This window comes from Eleutherodactylus coqui, chromosome 4 (assembly GCF_035609145.1).
Source record: "Eleutherodactylus coqui strain aEleCoq1 chromosome 4, aEleCoq1.hap1, whole genome shotgun sequence".
In the NCBI taxonomy this organism is placed as follows: Eukaryota; Metazoa; Chordata; class Amphibia; order Anura; family Eleutherodactylidae; genus Eleutherodactylus; species Eleutherodactylus coqui.
In genome coordinates, this window is record NC_089840.1 from 272,947,016 (window position 1) to 272,963,675 (window position 16,660).

Below are 16,660 nucleotides of genomic sequence, written 5' to 3' on the forward strand. Positions count from 1 at the left end.
AAGCCTATAAAATATATAAACAGATAGGTAAAAAGGCGGGAACCTTTAACTATGAGTTCTGGCAATAGTACGGGAAAAGCACATGAAAGATATCAGAGACGCCAATATAGAAAACAGCTAGAGAAATACAAAAGGACAGAGAAAGCAAGTTAGCCGTGGGGAGAGAATGTAGTAAGTTGTTGAGAAAAGCAGGTGTTTAGAATTTTGGGAATCTTAGACCAACAAGTTTGGGAAAGATTCAGAGATAGTCAAAGGTTGGATAAAAGTATGTTAGACAGATGGATTGAGGCAAGTGTAGATACGGCAGTTATCAGAGAAAGGGAATCCTTTATAGTTTGTGTTCCTTTGGGAAATAAAGCAAGTTCATGCAGAATCTGTGGACAATTATGTGACAAATAACCAATATTGTTTGTCTTGTATGTCTTGATGTTATGTAATCTAATCTTTGTTGTACGTTTTAGTCCCCGTCATACAAGTGTAAGAAAGTTATACCCTACTCACGTCGGTGGGGGCTTTTAAGAATACAAGAGTTAAAAATGTTGCGCTTTCAGAAGCGCTTAGCATGTTGTCTTTTCTATGTGTTTAACTATTCCCCTGCCATCTGTGTTTGATAGTCTGTGCAGAGAAATATACCTCTTATAATTACTGATGATTAATGCTGTGTAAAGTTTGAATGTTCTGGCCGCTTTCTAAAATCTGTTTCATAGAGAGATAAAATTCAAGGTCATAGAAGAAAGACAGACGTTGATGAAATAAGAAACTTGTAATGAATTATGTGAATTATACGGTTTTAAAAATAGAAAACATATAGGGATTTTAAGGTATATTTTAGCTTTTTGGGTAAATGTCAGTTCTGTGATTGGTTGGACGTCTGTATCACTGATAAATGCTGTTAGTACTGTACTGTCTCTGAGAGAATGTTCTGTAGGAGAAACACGCAAACGGCCATACCTGTACTTACACCTGCTGCCAAACTCTGCACCTTTCTGGGCCTTGTTTCATACTGCCACCCATGGATCCACTCTGTTTCCTCTCTTATGCAACTACTCTATGACTGTCTTTCAATCATTCTTTTCTCTCTCTCACCCCTGAAGCTCATTTCTCACCCTTTTACACTTTATCATTTATTCTTTTCTGTACTGAATTTTCTGGCCATATGACGACAGTATTGACACAAAAGCACGGAGGACAACCACGGCCACTTGGATACTACTCCATGAGGCTGGATCCAGTGGCTCGAGGAGCTCCCTCATGTGTTTGTGCGGTGGCAGCAGTACAGGCAATGGTTGACAAATCTTCGGAGTTGGTATTGAACTACCCCTAGTGGTCCTCACCCCCCATGACATCCGGAGCATATACACGCAAGTGCAACCCAAGCACTTATTTCTGGCCCGTCAAATCCAGCTACAATGTGCTCTTGTCATTCTTTTCAATGTTGCTACTACCTTGAACCCGGCTACTCTTCTTCCAATTAAGTACCCTAGTTCAAAGGGGGGGGGGGGGAGGAGAAGACATAGGTGATCTAGGTATTGCAGGTCAGCTATTTTTTAATTTTTAAATATTTTTTTTTTTTGAAACAAGGTTCTGATCTATTTGAAATAGAATACCAGTCTGATTGTCTAGCAGTAATCGGTGCAAGGGGTTTCAGGAGTGCCAATTCAGCTGGCAGAAACTGAACCGCTTGAGGTAATGTTTAAAGGGTCGCAATGCCTCATGCGCTTCCTTGTGCTGGAAGGTCCTGAAAGCATATTGGGAACCGACGTGATGGGACCCTTGGGATGTTGTATCGAACTTCACCCGTCCGGTGAGGCTCGTATACACCCCGGGTCTGAAAGTCACCCGACCTTCTGTCGGATGGCAGCAGACCAAGCGACACCTCTTCCTGTCCTCACTCTTACGCACGTAGAGGAACAAGCTCTTAGTGTCATTCCTTCGAGCCTTTGGGCCACCAAACAGACGGACCTCAGCAGACTGTCAGTCCCACTGGTAATGGTTGACAAAAAAAAAAAGCCCCCTTGGTCCGTCAGTACCCCCTGGCACATGTCCAGGAAGATGCAATTGCAGACACTGTCTCTTCTTTATGTTAACTTAAAGCCCTTAAGGAATGTGTCTTCCCAGCCAATACCCCTTTTGTTCCCCGTTAAGAGAAAGAGTTTAAAGGGCCAGCCAGACTGTCAGTACTTGTTTGCATTTTTTTTCAGAGGAAAGCAGTACTGTTGGACAGTGCTGCCATAAGGGGCACAGAATAGCCCAAAACCAGTTCACCAGATGCATGAAGCTGGTATTAGACGCCTGGCCAATTCCCGAGGGCGCCGCCCTCTTGTAATATGTTGATGACTTACTTTTGTGTGCTCCTGACCCAAATAGTTGCCTCAATGCATCACTAAGCCTTTTGTGTTTCCTCCATCAGAGTAGAATGGCTGCTAAGCAAGCAAAGACAAACTTCAGTTCTGCAAATCTCACGTAGTGTTCCTGGGCCACTGCCTAGGTTCAGGTACTAAACACCTGACGCCGGAGCGCACGAAGGTGGTAAGTGACATGCAACTTCCCACCTCCCATGCCCAGTTGCGTACCTTCTTGGGACTGGTTTCTTACTGTCGGCTGTGGATACGCTCTGCCTCCATGACCATGCAGCCTCTGTACGACTGTTTGGGTTCACGGCCATTTGCCCTGACCCCGCAGGCCGAGTCAGCCTTCCATCAGCCGAAAGTACAGATAACCAGTGCACCCGCACTGGGGCTGCCAGACTATGATAAACCTTTTTAAATGTACGTCACTGAGATGGCGGGACACGCCACCGCTGTACTGACACAAATGCATGGTGACAAAAAACGACCTGTAGCATACTACAGTTCCCATCTTGACGCGGTGGCTAGAGGGTCTCCATCATGCGTCCGAGCGGTTCTAGCAGTCCAGGCGCTACTGGACAAAAGTTCTGACGTTGTCCTAGATCACACCATGGTGATCTACACCCCACATGACATACATGGTATCCTGACTCAGGTAAGCCGTAGACATCTGTCTCTTGCCAGACAGATAAAAATGGAACTCGTAGTGCATTTCTCCTCGAACATCTCATTCCAAAGGTGCACCACCTTGAATCCAGCCACCTTACTTCCATTAGGTGACATAGATTCAAATGGGGGAGTAAGTACAGGGGATCAGTTGTTTTACAACTCCCTGACTGACGAACAGGAGGCATTTGACACCGGAAACCAGCATGACTGTGTGGCCCTCATGGCCCAGGAAACGGCTGGGTTTGCGCATGTCACAGACAAGCCCCTGCAGAACCCCCAGTTTGAAATGTTTGTGGATGGATCTAGATACCTAAATGACGAAGGAAGGTTTGTAACAGATTTTGAAGTAGTCACACTGAATGAGGTACTGGTAAGTCAACCACTGCCCCCACACGTGTCAGCACAAGAAGCGGAACTGTGCGCTTTGACTGAAGCCTGTAAACTAGCCGAGGGCGTAGCTGCCAACATCTACACTGACTCCAGGTATGCGTTTGGTGTGGCACACGACTATGGGCCTATCTGGCGCGCGTGGAGCTTCACAGCTCAAGGCAAGCCGATCAAGAATTGAAAAGCTGTAAGTTTACTAATGGAAGCCATCATGTTGCTAGAGCAGGTAGCTATAGTAAAAGTTAAAGCACACACTGAGAGTCAGTCCATGGAAAGCAAGGGCAACTAGAGCAGCCAAGGCTGCAGCCCTGCTGGACAGAGAGGACCTGTGTGCAGGGTTAGTACCCGGCAAAGATCCTGCCCATCTGAGGAGGACACCGGGGTACCTGCCGACATTTCTTCTTTAGCCGCTTCTACAGAGGTGGTACTGCAGCCCACCAGAAGGGAAGAGGAGAGATGGGCCATGGCAGGAGGGAAGAAAGTGCAGGATGTGTGGAAGAGAGAGAGAGCGTGTTTACCGGCTGCTGCCTACCTTAGTTTGGCGTCACTAGCCCATGGAAAGGTCCACGCCTCTCGCAATGCCATGGTAGTTCTTGTGGACAAGGTTTGGTGCGCTCCAGGGTTTGACAGGATGGCAAAGGCATATGTCAGGGCACGTGAAGTGTGTGCACTACACAACCCAGGGCAGGTTGTCAAAACTCCTAAGAAATGTACACCTCGGCCCTTGTACCCCTTTCAGAGACTACAGATAGACTACATCCAACTGCCCAGGTCAGGAAGGTATGAGTACATCCTTGTGTGCGTGGACCTGTCCACCGCACAATGCACAGCGACTAAACTTGTGTCAGAACTTGTATGTAGATTTGGGGTACTAGAGACAATTGAGAGTGACAGAGGTACACATTTTACAGCTAAAGTGATGCGAGAGGTGATGTCAGCCCTTGGGGTGGAACAAGCGTTTCACACTCCATACCACCCGCAGAGTTTAGGCAAAGTGAAAAGACTAAATGGTACTCTTAAGTTAAAAGAAGTTTTGTTTGGCTCTGTGCCAAGATTGGGGCTGTATCATCCACAGGCCCTACAGCAGGGCTATGACACGGTAGCCGGATATGTAAAGCACCTGTGTGACCAACTAACAGTAACACAGAATCGAGTCTTTTTCTTCCATTCCAGACCCAGACAACTTAGAGGGAACACACTCTCTACAACCTGGAGACTGGGTGGTCGTAAAGAGGCGTGTCCGGAAATCCCTAGGGCCCAGATTCAAGGGGCCCTATCAAGTCCTGCTGACCACACCTACTTCGGTGAAAGTTGAAGGAACTGTTGCTTGGGACTAATGGGACTTTTCACACCCTACTTTGCCCCCCCCCCCCATGAGAAGGAAAATGAAGGACATTTTGTTTATTATTGGACTTTTGGACTCCTCACTCCATGCTTTGCCCTTATGAGAGGGTACAAAATGACAATGCCCAGAACCACTTTGTTAGACACCACCAAATACTGGTAGATGGACTGAACACCTCACAGGTGAAAGACTGTTGGACTTGTACACACACCTGGTGCCACTAGTCTTCCTTTCCTGGCTGTTCCTGTTCCGTCGAAAGAACTGCTTGCATGGACAAATGAAAACTCAGAAACCAGAGATAGCTGGTGGGGTAACACATTTTAGTTCTTTAAACCCTGCCAATTGGTTCTTCGGTTCATGAGGGTGGTTCATGGGACTTTTACAAAATATGCTTCAAGTAGTGATGATTTTGCTCATCATATATATTGCTTTAAAGTTAATCATGTCTTGTATCACACGTTGTAGTGAAAAGGCTTTTGCTAAACTGTAACCTGTATGGACTTTGGGACCACCACATGGCACTGGGAATCTGGCAGGAGCCGGCACCACTCGGGTGAAGTACCTATCATGATGGTGGACCCTATGCCCAAATGGGGGAATGTGAGGGGTTAATTCTAGATTTTCCCCTGTCTCAAATTAAATAAGAGAAATACGTTTAATTTCTCTCCTTCTGACTTTACTTTATCTGTCTTCTTCTCACTGTATGACCCTGAATCTTGTCTTATCTGTACTTTCACATGTCATCTTGTTCTTCTGTACATGTTCTGAGAATCTTATCCGAGGACATATTTTGCTTTGATACAACTGTCACCGAGCGTTGATATATTGTTTATGTAGGAGACGTCTTTGAAAGAAATATTGTTCATTATAATCTCCAGATGTCCAGCGACCTTGGACATGCGCAGTAGTTGAATCATTACGTAACAAATTATTGTCTTTAAATTCAGTACTTTGCAAATAATAAACCACTTCGCTTTTGACAATCCCATGGTGCATGTGGCTGTCCATTTGCATCGTCTGAGTACTCATATCTAAGACTAATTCGGTAGCAGACAGCATCAGCTGAACGGTCTGTTTGACCCCCTACAATGTATATTACACAAACATACGGCCTCCCTACATGTACATTACACACACATACGGCCCCCCTACATGTACATTACACACACATACGGCCCCGCTACATGTACATTACACACACATACGGCCCCCCTACAGGTACATTACACAAACATACGGCCCCCCTACATGTACATTACACACACATACAGCCCACCTACATGTACATTACACACACATACGGCCCCCCTACATGTACATTACACACACATACGGCCCCCTACATGTACATTACACACACATACGGCCCCCTACATGTACATTACACACACATACGGCCCCCTACAGGTATGTTACACACATATATAGCATCTCACATGTACATTACACACACATACGGCCCCCCTACATGTACATTACACACACATATGGCCTCCCTACATGTACATTACACACACATACGGCCCCCTACATGTACATTACACACACATACGACCTCCCTACATGTACATTACACACACATACAGCCCCCTACAGGTATGCTACACACATATATAGCATCTCACATGTACATTATACACATATACTTAAAATGTTTGGATAAATTCAAAACATATATATCAAATCAGACACGGACTTTGTTATTAATTAGAAACCAAGACCCACCCAAGAAATTGGGGGGGAAGGGAGGAGAATATAGTTTTTCCGTGACATATAGGGCAATTTTTTAAGTATCTTTTTTACTGACTTTTTTCCCCATTTTTTAGTTTTATTGGGGGTAAAATGCTAAAAAAAAATTTAACATTTCTATTTTTTATTTATTTAGTAAATGTATACTAAAATAAAGTATGGCAACGGGTTCCTCTATTTGTTTTGGACGTTTTGATATATAGTGTGTATGGTTTTCATTTACAGGGCACGTACGGCGACGGTTTTTGTTGACGTCTGCTTTGTTATGTTGCTTCTCTTTCTTATGTATGTATTGTTGTTTTATTCTGTTATTTTGTTTTACTTATTTATGTAATTGTGTTTTTTACTATCTATTTCCCCCATGACGTCATATAAGACCTCTGGGGGACATTATTTATTTTTTTCTTTTATTTGACACTTTCCCACTGTAGCTGGGACGTCCATAGGAGCCCTAGTTACAGGGGAAAGCAACCCCTGGAGTGACATTAGTCACTGGCAGAGCTGGCCAGGGTCTAGTTAACCCTTTCCAATCCAATTTGTATCCTGGTTTCCCTAGGGGGCTTACTCTTTTTCTGCCATTATACAACGGCGCTATCTGCTGGCTAAAGCCAGTACTGCATGAGGTGCCATGTTTGATAGACTCCGACAGCAGAGAGGCCGGCAATATACAGTAAGAGAACCCCGACGGACGTCTTCCAACATCGGAGCTGTACAGCCTTAAATCATAATGTCTTCAGACGTCAGACAGTGGATTGGAAAGGGTTAATAAACAGTCCAACTGTGGCTCTCACCCATTCTCCAGGGCAGCTTCATACAGTTGTCTTTAGTTCCGGACTCACTCCGTTTTCCTCAGAAAGGTTTCAAAATAGTCTCTCCAGCGTCCAGGTCTCTCTCCAGACCTCTTGCTCCCAGTCCAGGTCTCCCCCCTGGATCTGTGTCGGGCTCTCACAGCCCAGGTCCCTCTCACTGGACCTGTCTCTGGCTCACAACCCAGGTCCCTCTCACTGGACCTGTCTCTGGCTTGCAGCTCACTTCACCACTGACTGTAGCAGGAATGCACACTTATATCCCACTTCCTGACCACAACTATGGGTGTTTTCCCTTGTCTCAGGCACCGGACTGCTTGTCTGTTGCCTCCTACAGGCCATCTTCTGTAGTGCGCCTCTACACCACCCATATGAGTCCAAAAGGGAAAAGGGAAGATAAAAAGTATGCAGAAAGATGGTAAAAACTACAACCCACAACTGACTTTAATTTACGAAATTAGAAAAGTGAAAATGTTTTAAAGAGCATTCCATTGCTATTATCTGTGTGTATAGCATCCCATACTCACCGTACCTTGCACATCTCCAGCCCCTTTACCTTCTGTATCACCCCATTATTTGTAGTATGTACAGTAAGCTCGTTGGAGCAGTACCCTCACCCCTATTGTTTCCATCAATTGATTACTGCATTTAATCGTGGTTTTATTTTTATTCCCCCTGTCTTGTAAGAGCTGCGGAATATGCTGGTGCTATATAAAAAAAAGATTATTATTTTTAGGATTTTTTTTTTTATAGCTTCAGATATTACAAAGAAGGGTCATGCAAGACAGCATATGCACTGGCCAAGGAAGGTGAAGTACTACTATGACAGCCACTCCCAATTAGGATGTCAGCCTAGGAGGTAGAGCTGAAGGCACTCACTGAGGCATGTAAGATGGCTGGAAGTAAGAGGTAAGCTACGCACAAGGTTCAGGTACTCTTTGAGCATTGCCCGCAATTGTGGGCCCATTGGCATAGTAGAAGTTGTGTGGGGTCCTTTGGCAAGCCATCAGAAATGCAGAAGCTGTATCAAAATTGTTGTTGGCACTAACTCTATCCAAACAAGTAGCCATCATCAAAGTCAGGTTCATTGCAAGGAGACGACAACTGAGTCCCTAGGGAAATGAAGAGCAAACACAGATGAAAGCAGCACCCTGACTCCTCTTGGATGAGGTATTGGCTGTTAACCTGATTACTACTGCACTGGGCATGGATATTTATTTTTTGCTATTTTGCAGGAATAGGCCTCAAAGGAAAAAAAGAGGGCTGGCACAAAAAGGCTGCAGAGCCAAATAAGAGAGGAATCTAGAGGAAAGGTAAACACTAGAGATGAGCGAGTATACTCACTAAGGCACATTACTCGAGTGAGTAGTGCCTTAGCCGAGTATCTCTCTGCTCGTCTCTAAAGATTCTGGGGCCAGCGGGGGGCGGGGAGCAGCGGGGAGGAACGGAGGGGAGATCGATCTCTCTCTCCCTCTCTCCCCCCGCAACTCACCTGTCACCCGCGCCGGCCCCCGAATCTTTAGAGACGAGCGGGGAGATACTTGGGTAAGGCACTACTTGCTCGAGTAATGTGCCTTAGCGAGTATACTTGCTCATCTCTAGTAAACACCTGTGCCTCCCCCAAACGCTCTCCTCTATGATGTCACATTTGGGCCACAGACCAACTCATCAGTCAAAGGAAGTAATGTGTAGTGTCTTCAGCTTGGATTGCCCAGAGTTCAACAATGCTGAAACAAGGCTTGTACAGGCCAGTATTATCGGTGCCTGTCATAGCCCAGGTAAAATAGTACAGGTACTTGCCCGGCGGGTTGTACTTGCCCTACACACTGTATGATCATTTTACCTGTTTCAGAGATTCCAACTGTCAGAGATGATATGACTGTATCTTTGTCAATTTGATCTCTTTTTAGGTTGTGACTACAGCTACAGAAATAATATGACTAAGCTATTGTTTGAAGTAGTATATCAATATGGAGTCCCTTGAGGTAATGGAGGTAATAGGGGACTACCTTTTTGTTAATGGAGTTTTAGAGAGGATTCAGAATCCCTTGATGATTGTACGTCACAGAAGGGGAAATATAAAAACAATCACAGAAAATGGCCATATGCTTACTGACTAAGGAGGGCAGATAGCTGCATCCCCTCAACATGCAGGTAGCAAACTACCAAATGAGGGAGCAAATTACACCTGTGGGGGACACCGATGAGACAGCCACTCACACTGCCTCTTAATATAGAGGGGGGGGGGGCTGCTTGGTGTATACTCCCAAACATAGTAGATACAAAGTGGCAGACATTCTGATACATGTAGTCCACTATGAAGACCAGCAACCTATTAATGACGCCATAATAATTCGGCGGGTTGCCCTGCACCTCAAAGAGTGAACCACATTGGTACTGCCACCCTGGGCTTCCCCTGGCGTTTTAAAGCCACACTGCATGTGAATAATACTCAGTCCTTATAAAAGTCCAAACCACTTTATTTTTCTTGAAGTTTACAAGGGCAATAGGGTCCCAGTTAGACCTATGGAAAGTTTACCACTAGGACCTTCCAAACTGATAAAATTAAAAAATACCTTTTATTAAATTATTTAAAAGAAAAGAAGAACAAAACACACACAAACAATCACAAGAGGAGTTATGATGTAAATAGACACCTATAACTGGTAATCAGAAGGATGTTCGAAACGTAAATTTTACGCTCGACTTGTAGAGCAAAAACACTTGCCACTCGTGTAATATGAACAATGACAGATTAGAGTCATACAATAAGACTCTATTGATGTAAATCATTGATCATAGTCCAAGTGAAGGTGATTCAGTCTAATAAGAGGACGAATCCCATACTTGGTCAGGTATAACACCGTGCGTCAAAGGATGGAAATGACTAGCACGTGAAAAAATTAGCTCATCAAGAGCGCGTCACCCAACGCGTTTCCCCCACCTAGTGGGTTCTTCAGGGGTTACAGTACGCTAATCCCAACTGATGTGTCAGGTCGTGGCCAAAGTCTACTTAGAGTCCACCACAAGGACTGACATGCCACCGTTTCTTTCTTTTATTTGATTTCAGTTTTGGGTCCTGATTTAGGGGCGAGTTCCCCGTTACTACTTACCTTGGTTGCACTTATCCATGTATCTAGCAACCTAAGTTAGTTTATATCTGCTAGGTAGTTTTGTTCTATCTTTAGGACCATAGGGACTGCAGATCGTGTTTCTATCTAACGGCTTTAGGGCTTGGGATATATCTCCCTGCCCTTTTCTTGTACTAAGAGGGTAGTTATGCTCTTTTTATGACCACAGTGGTGACAAGGAAAAAACTTTTTTTTTTGTCACGCTTAAGGTCAATTATTTATTTATTTATTTTTTTGGTCTGTTTTTACCTACAACGCACCTTTTATCTTTTCGGTGCATAGCATCCGTAAATGGACGCAAACAGACCATTTTTTGGCAACCACTAGCGTGCCTTCTATATTTGGGACGTCTATGTGGTCTCCATAAGTAGACTTTGGCCACGACCTGACACATCAGTTGGGATTAGCGTACTGTAACCCCTGGAGAACCCACTAGGTGGGGGAAACGCGTTGGGTGACGCGCTCTTGATGAGCTAATTTTTTCACGTGCTAGTCATTTCCATCCTTTGACGCACGGTGTTATACCTGACCAAGTATGGGATTCGTCCTCTTATTAGACTGAATCACCTTCACTTGGACTATGATCAATGATTTACATCAATAGAGTCTTATTGTATGACTCTAATCTGTCATTGTTCATATTACACGAGTGGCAAGTGTTTTTGCTCTACAAGTCGAGCGTAAAATTTACGTTTCGAACATCCTTCTGATTACCAGTTATAGGTGTCTATTTACATCATAACTCCTCTTGTGATTGTTTGTGTGTGTTTTGTTCTTCTTTTCTTTTAAATAATTTAATAAAAGGTATTTTTTAATTTTATCAGTTTGGAAGGTCCTAGTGGTAAACTTTATTTTTCTTGAGTTCAGCAGTAGAACAGAAAACCCAATAGAAAACAGTTGCCAAAGGCAGCACATGTACATTGTGCAATAAACAAAGCAAACACTTGCTTGTCAAGAGGCTAACTAAACAGTAGTTTTCTCACTTACTACTAATGTGCCGCAATGGTCAGCAAACAGCAGAGTCCTTTAAGGTAGATGTGCTCGCTCAGGCTCTGACTCTGACCACCTGTCAGAGAACTTCCTTTTGTTTCTCTGCAGAAACTCTTTGGTCTCTTGTTGTTAGCACACTGAGAGTGAGAGTCTCCTATTCTAACTGTGGGAATTGGTTGCTGCACCTTTTCTTCTCTAGCACCTGAGGCACCCAACGATTCCTTATGTTTCCAAGGCTTTAATTAACATGCTAAACCAGCCACTTGGTGAGTAATTTACTTTCCACCATAGGTACCAAGACCAGGACTCAGTCCACAAGGTTAACATTTCTTACCTTGGCAGACAGATTATACAGTTTGTTCTGGGCCACTTCAGCCTTCTGCTTGTTTTCCCTGACAATAGGCCGCAATAGGTAGCAATACGGTCCTGCATCTGTGCGACGTACTCAATAACGCTTTTGTAGGGAGCAGACTCCGTTTCCTATGTCTCTTTAGCTATGTCCAGCAGCCCCCTTAGGTAATAGTCATAAACCAACTCAAAGGGAGAGAATACAGTAGACTCTTGTGGTAATTTTCTAATGGAGAACATCGGGTACAGTAAAAGACGGTCCTAGTCATGACCAACTTTGAGTACTACCCTCTTTAACATTTGCTTTAGAGTCTTGTTAAATCTCCCCACTATCTGTCTGAGGGTGATTCACAGAGGTGCATATGTGCTTGATTTTAAAGAGGTAGCACAGCTCTTTCATTATCTTGGACATAAACTGTGTCCCCTGGTCCGTAAGTATTTCTTTACGGATCTCTGTCCTGGAATACATAGGGGACAACTCCCATGCAATACTCTTGGTAGTATATTTTAAAGGAACAGCTTCAGGATACCAGGTTATACTGATGTCTTCTTGCCAATTTGACTATGGGACCCACTAAATCCATTCCAATTCTTTCAAATGGAACCTTGATAATGGGGAGGGGAATTAATTAGCTGCCACAAGGCCGGTCATCTGACACATTGGGCAAGATTCCCAGTATTCCTTTATTTCTTTGTATATACTAGGCCAGTAGAACCTTTGTAGGACTCAGGCCTGTGTTTTAGCAATCCTCAAGTGTCCCCCAAGTACATGACTATGTGCTATATCCAGGACCTTATGTCTATATGACCTGGGTTCGATCAGTTGTTCAACTGCTTCCTCATTAGCTTTAGTTACTCTATATATAAGATCGTTGTTCATGGAAAGGTGGGAAAGCTGCCGCTCTGCACCTGGTTCTTGTGGTACACCATTTATGACCACAATACTCTCTCGCGCATTTGTGAGAGTGGGATCCCCAAACTGTGCAGTCCCAAAGTTTTCTTGTGAACCGTCTAGTTCAGACACCCCCTAAGCTAGAGGAGGATCCTCCAAGGGAAAGTTAACACATTTCTCCTCAATGTCCACAATTTTGCTTCTGTCGAAATTAGGCAAATTATCACAAGGGATTAGATCATGCTCTTTAGATTTAGGCAATACTTTTTCCCACAAGTCCCAAAACACAGGGAAATCACGCCCCAATATCACACTGTGCATACATTTTTTACACCTACTTTGTAGGACCCAGTTCCCACCATTGTCTCTATGGTAGCCAGAACTACAGGGCTACCATAAAGACAATGGTGCATCCCCAGACTCTTGTATCCCCATGTATACACATTATAATTATGTGTTTTCCAGAAAGATAGCCCTCAGTTACCAGGCTAGCATGAACCAGTGTAGCCAGACTACCAGAGTCCAGAAGAGCCTTCACTAAACAATGGTTCACATTCACTTCACACATTTGTGTTTCAGTCTCTAGTTCCAGTGATGCAACACATGCAGGCTCTGCAACCAAGAATCAGCGCCTAGCCCCGTCACACTCCATGGGCTCGGTAGTTAAGGAGCAATTGGCAAAGAGATGTCCCGACTCCTGGCACCTTCAACATCGCAACATCCCTGATCTCTTTGGCAGAGTCCTTTCTAGGGGTGACTGGACCTTTAGGCTCATCAGTCCTTACCCCACGTGGTGTAACTTCTAGGGCACTTAGCTCTTTCTTCACAGGCTTCAACCCTCCTCCAGCAAATGGATGTCTCTTGTTAGCAGTAGTCTGGATGGTCCATGGGGAGGCCTGGGCGGCAGGGAGGTCACGGAGATGGTTCTCTGTTGCAACATATCAGTCCACAAGGTCAACGAGCTGGTTGGCATCTTTAGGGTCCCCATGTCCAACCTAGTATCTCAGCTTTTAGCTTTGCATGCTCCTTAACGTCGTGCTTGCTGAGATCATGTTAGGCTTTTTGGGGTTCAGCAGTGAGATACGGTGAAAGAAACTCCACCAATTCTGCTTCTGCGAGTTTCTCCCTTTCTGTAGTCCTCTCAGTCAGATATGCTTCTACATCGTCCTCAGCAGTCATCTTTTGTATAGACCGTTGCACAGCTTCTCCTGCACTTAAAGTAGCAGGGGCCCTTTAGTCCTTTCTCTCAGGGTGCTTCAGAAGTGCCTCTTTCAGCAGTGCAATTTGTTTCAACTGTGCCTGGAGTTGCCAATCAAACATTTGTTGTTGCTGCGTAATAGTCTGTTGCAACTGGGCATTCATTTGTCGCTGCTGAGCATTCGCCTGAACCAGCTGCTTGACAAGCTGCTCTAGAGCAGCAGACTGTGAATGCATAATACTAGCAGGTTTCACCCATGACTTGAGCAGATTTAATCCTTAAATATTAACAGGTTGTCCTGCCATTGCCCCTACAAACCAGACGTGCCCGCATCCTCCACCATATGTGGCAATGTCTGGTCGCGAAGACATAGTAGCTCACTCAGTCCATATAAATGTCCAAACTGCTCTATTTTTCTTGAGTTCAGCAATAGAACAGAAAACCCAAGAACAGAAAAAGAAAACAAACATAGTTTTCTCACTACTAGTGTTAAGGACCGCTGCACGGTCACATAACCTTTGAGGTCTTGGGTTCCAAATTAGTCCGTACCTGGATGCATCCCAGAAACCAAGAACTAAACTCACAGACAGTTATCAGTTTCCTCAGATACGCAGAGATGAACCACGACAGGTATACTAGTTCTCTCCTGGCATAAGGCGGGCGTACTGAACTTTATTAACTTAGTATAGTTCTTATACAGGAAAGGAATGAGTCATTAGTCACAGCGTTAATCTCATTAGGTTAGACAAACATTATGAATCATGCATTGTTCAGCAATCACATAGCGTAAGAGCCTATGAAGTGTCCTTCAAATATCTGGTCCTCCCTTGTGATTTTAGATGCTCGTAATGTCTTGTTAGCACAATCAGTTTTTCGTCCAAACCTCATGGCGTGGGGGAGTTTCTTCTGACAACAATTGTACCAGGCACCCCGACTTGGTTTTCTCGGAAGAATAAAAACAAATCATTAGACACTGTACCGTACCTCCTGCTCTAAGCTTATTTCTGCTTTGCATTGCTGTTTTACTACACACGAGCTTATTTACATCTTATAATGCTCCATTTTGTATCTAGCGGCCATTTTGAGACAGATTCTTCCATATTATGAGCCTGTACCTTCTCACTAGCGTCTAGCAATGGTCAGTAAACAGCAGAAGTTCACCAGGTAGACGTGCTCACTCCAGGCTCTGACTCTGACTGCCTGGGTTGCAGCCTTTTATGTCCCAGTGATTAACCCAGTAGGAAGCAAGAAGGAAAACCTGTGCTGGAGTTCAACTAAGCATTTGAGTGAAATGTACACGTCATTGCACATGTCTACAAGCCCCTTAAATGTACATTACACACATACGGCCCCCTAGGTTTACATTACACACATATACGGCCACCTATATGTACATTACACACATATACTGCCCCTACATGTTAGGGCTCAGGGTGTGGAACCACTGTGCTAACCCTCCAAACCTCGCTATTAGGCTAGACCTGGCATGGCTGGCAGTTGACCCCAGAGGTCAGAGGTAGAGAAGCAGGAATTGAATCGTGAACCTCCTATACTGCAAGCACTGGCCTTTCTTTTTTGAGCTATCCAGCTAGTGAACTTTCCCTGCATAACTCTCAGCCTTGTTCTCTGTTCCCAGTTATCTAGCTCCTGTCTACTGGTCCTGACCCCGCCTCTTGCCTTGATTGCATCTACTATAAAAGTCTGTCCCTGCTACTCCCTCAGTTGTGATCATTCTGCTTCACAGCACTGTTTAGTCAAGCTCCACATTACCTGCTCCTCTGCTGTTACTGCAAAGACTACGTGATAATGACTCCTGGCTTCCACCTGACTACGCTTTCCACCTCATCCTTTGTACTGCAAATGTGACCACCTGATAACGACTTCAGCTTCCACCTGACAACTCCACACTCCCGCTTGGCTACTACACCCGTGGCTCCTATCCAGTGCTGGCAAGACACTACAGTGTGTAACTTGCTCTTAGCTAAGCTGGAAGATGAAAAGGCCCTTGCCTACAAGCAGGTTGATCATCCTGATAAGAACGGCCCCGCGCTGGAACCTCGGAACTGACTATCCCTGTCAGGACACAGGGACAATGAAGTGAACACAGGACACACAGAACAGGACTGACTTACAAGGAGATAAGAATGATGCTAAAAACTAGGAGCAAATAAACAGACGTACAGAGGCAGAAGCACAAAGCAAGGAGCATACATGCTCGGCTCCTCTGTCTCGCACACTCGGCTCCGCTCCCCCATCTCACACATGCTCAGCTCTGCTCCTCCATCTCACACACATTCGGCTCTGCGCCTCTATCACACCACACTCCGCTCTACTCCGTCTCACACACACTCGGCTCTGATCCTCCGTCTCACACACGCTCGGCTCTGCTTCTCTGCCTCACACACACACTCGGCTCTGCTCCTCAGTCTCACACACACTCGGCTCCGCTCCTCCGTCTCACACACACTTGGCTCCGCTCCTCTGTCTCACACACACTCGGCTCCACTCCTCTGTCTCACACACACTCGGCCCCGCTCCTCTGTCTCACACACACTCGGCTCCGCTCCTCTGTCTCACACGCGCTCGGCTCTACTCCTACGTCTCACACACGCTCGGCTCCTCCGTCTCACACATGCTCGGCTCCGCTCCTCCGTCTCACACACTCTCGGCTCTGCTCCTCCGTCTCACACGCGCTCGGCTCCGTTCCTCCGTCTCACACACACTCGACTCCGCTCCTCCATCTTGCACACACTCGGCTCTGCTCCTCCATCTCGCACACACTCGGTTCCGCTCCTCC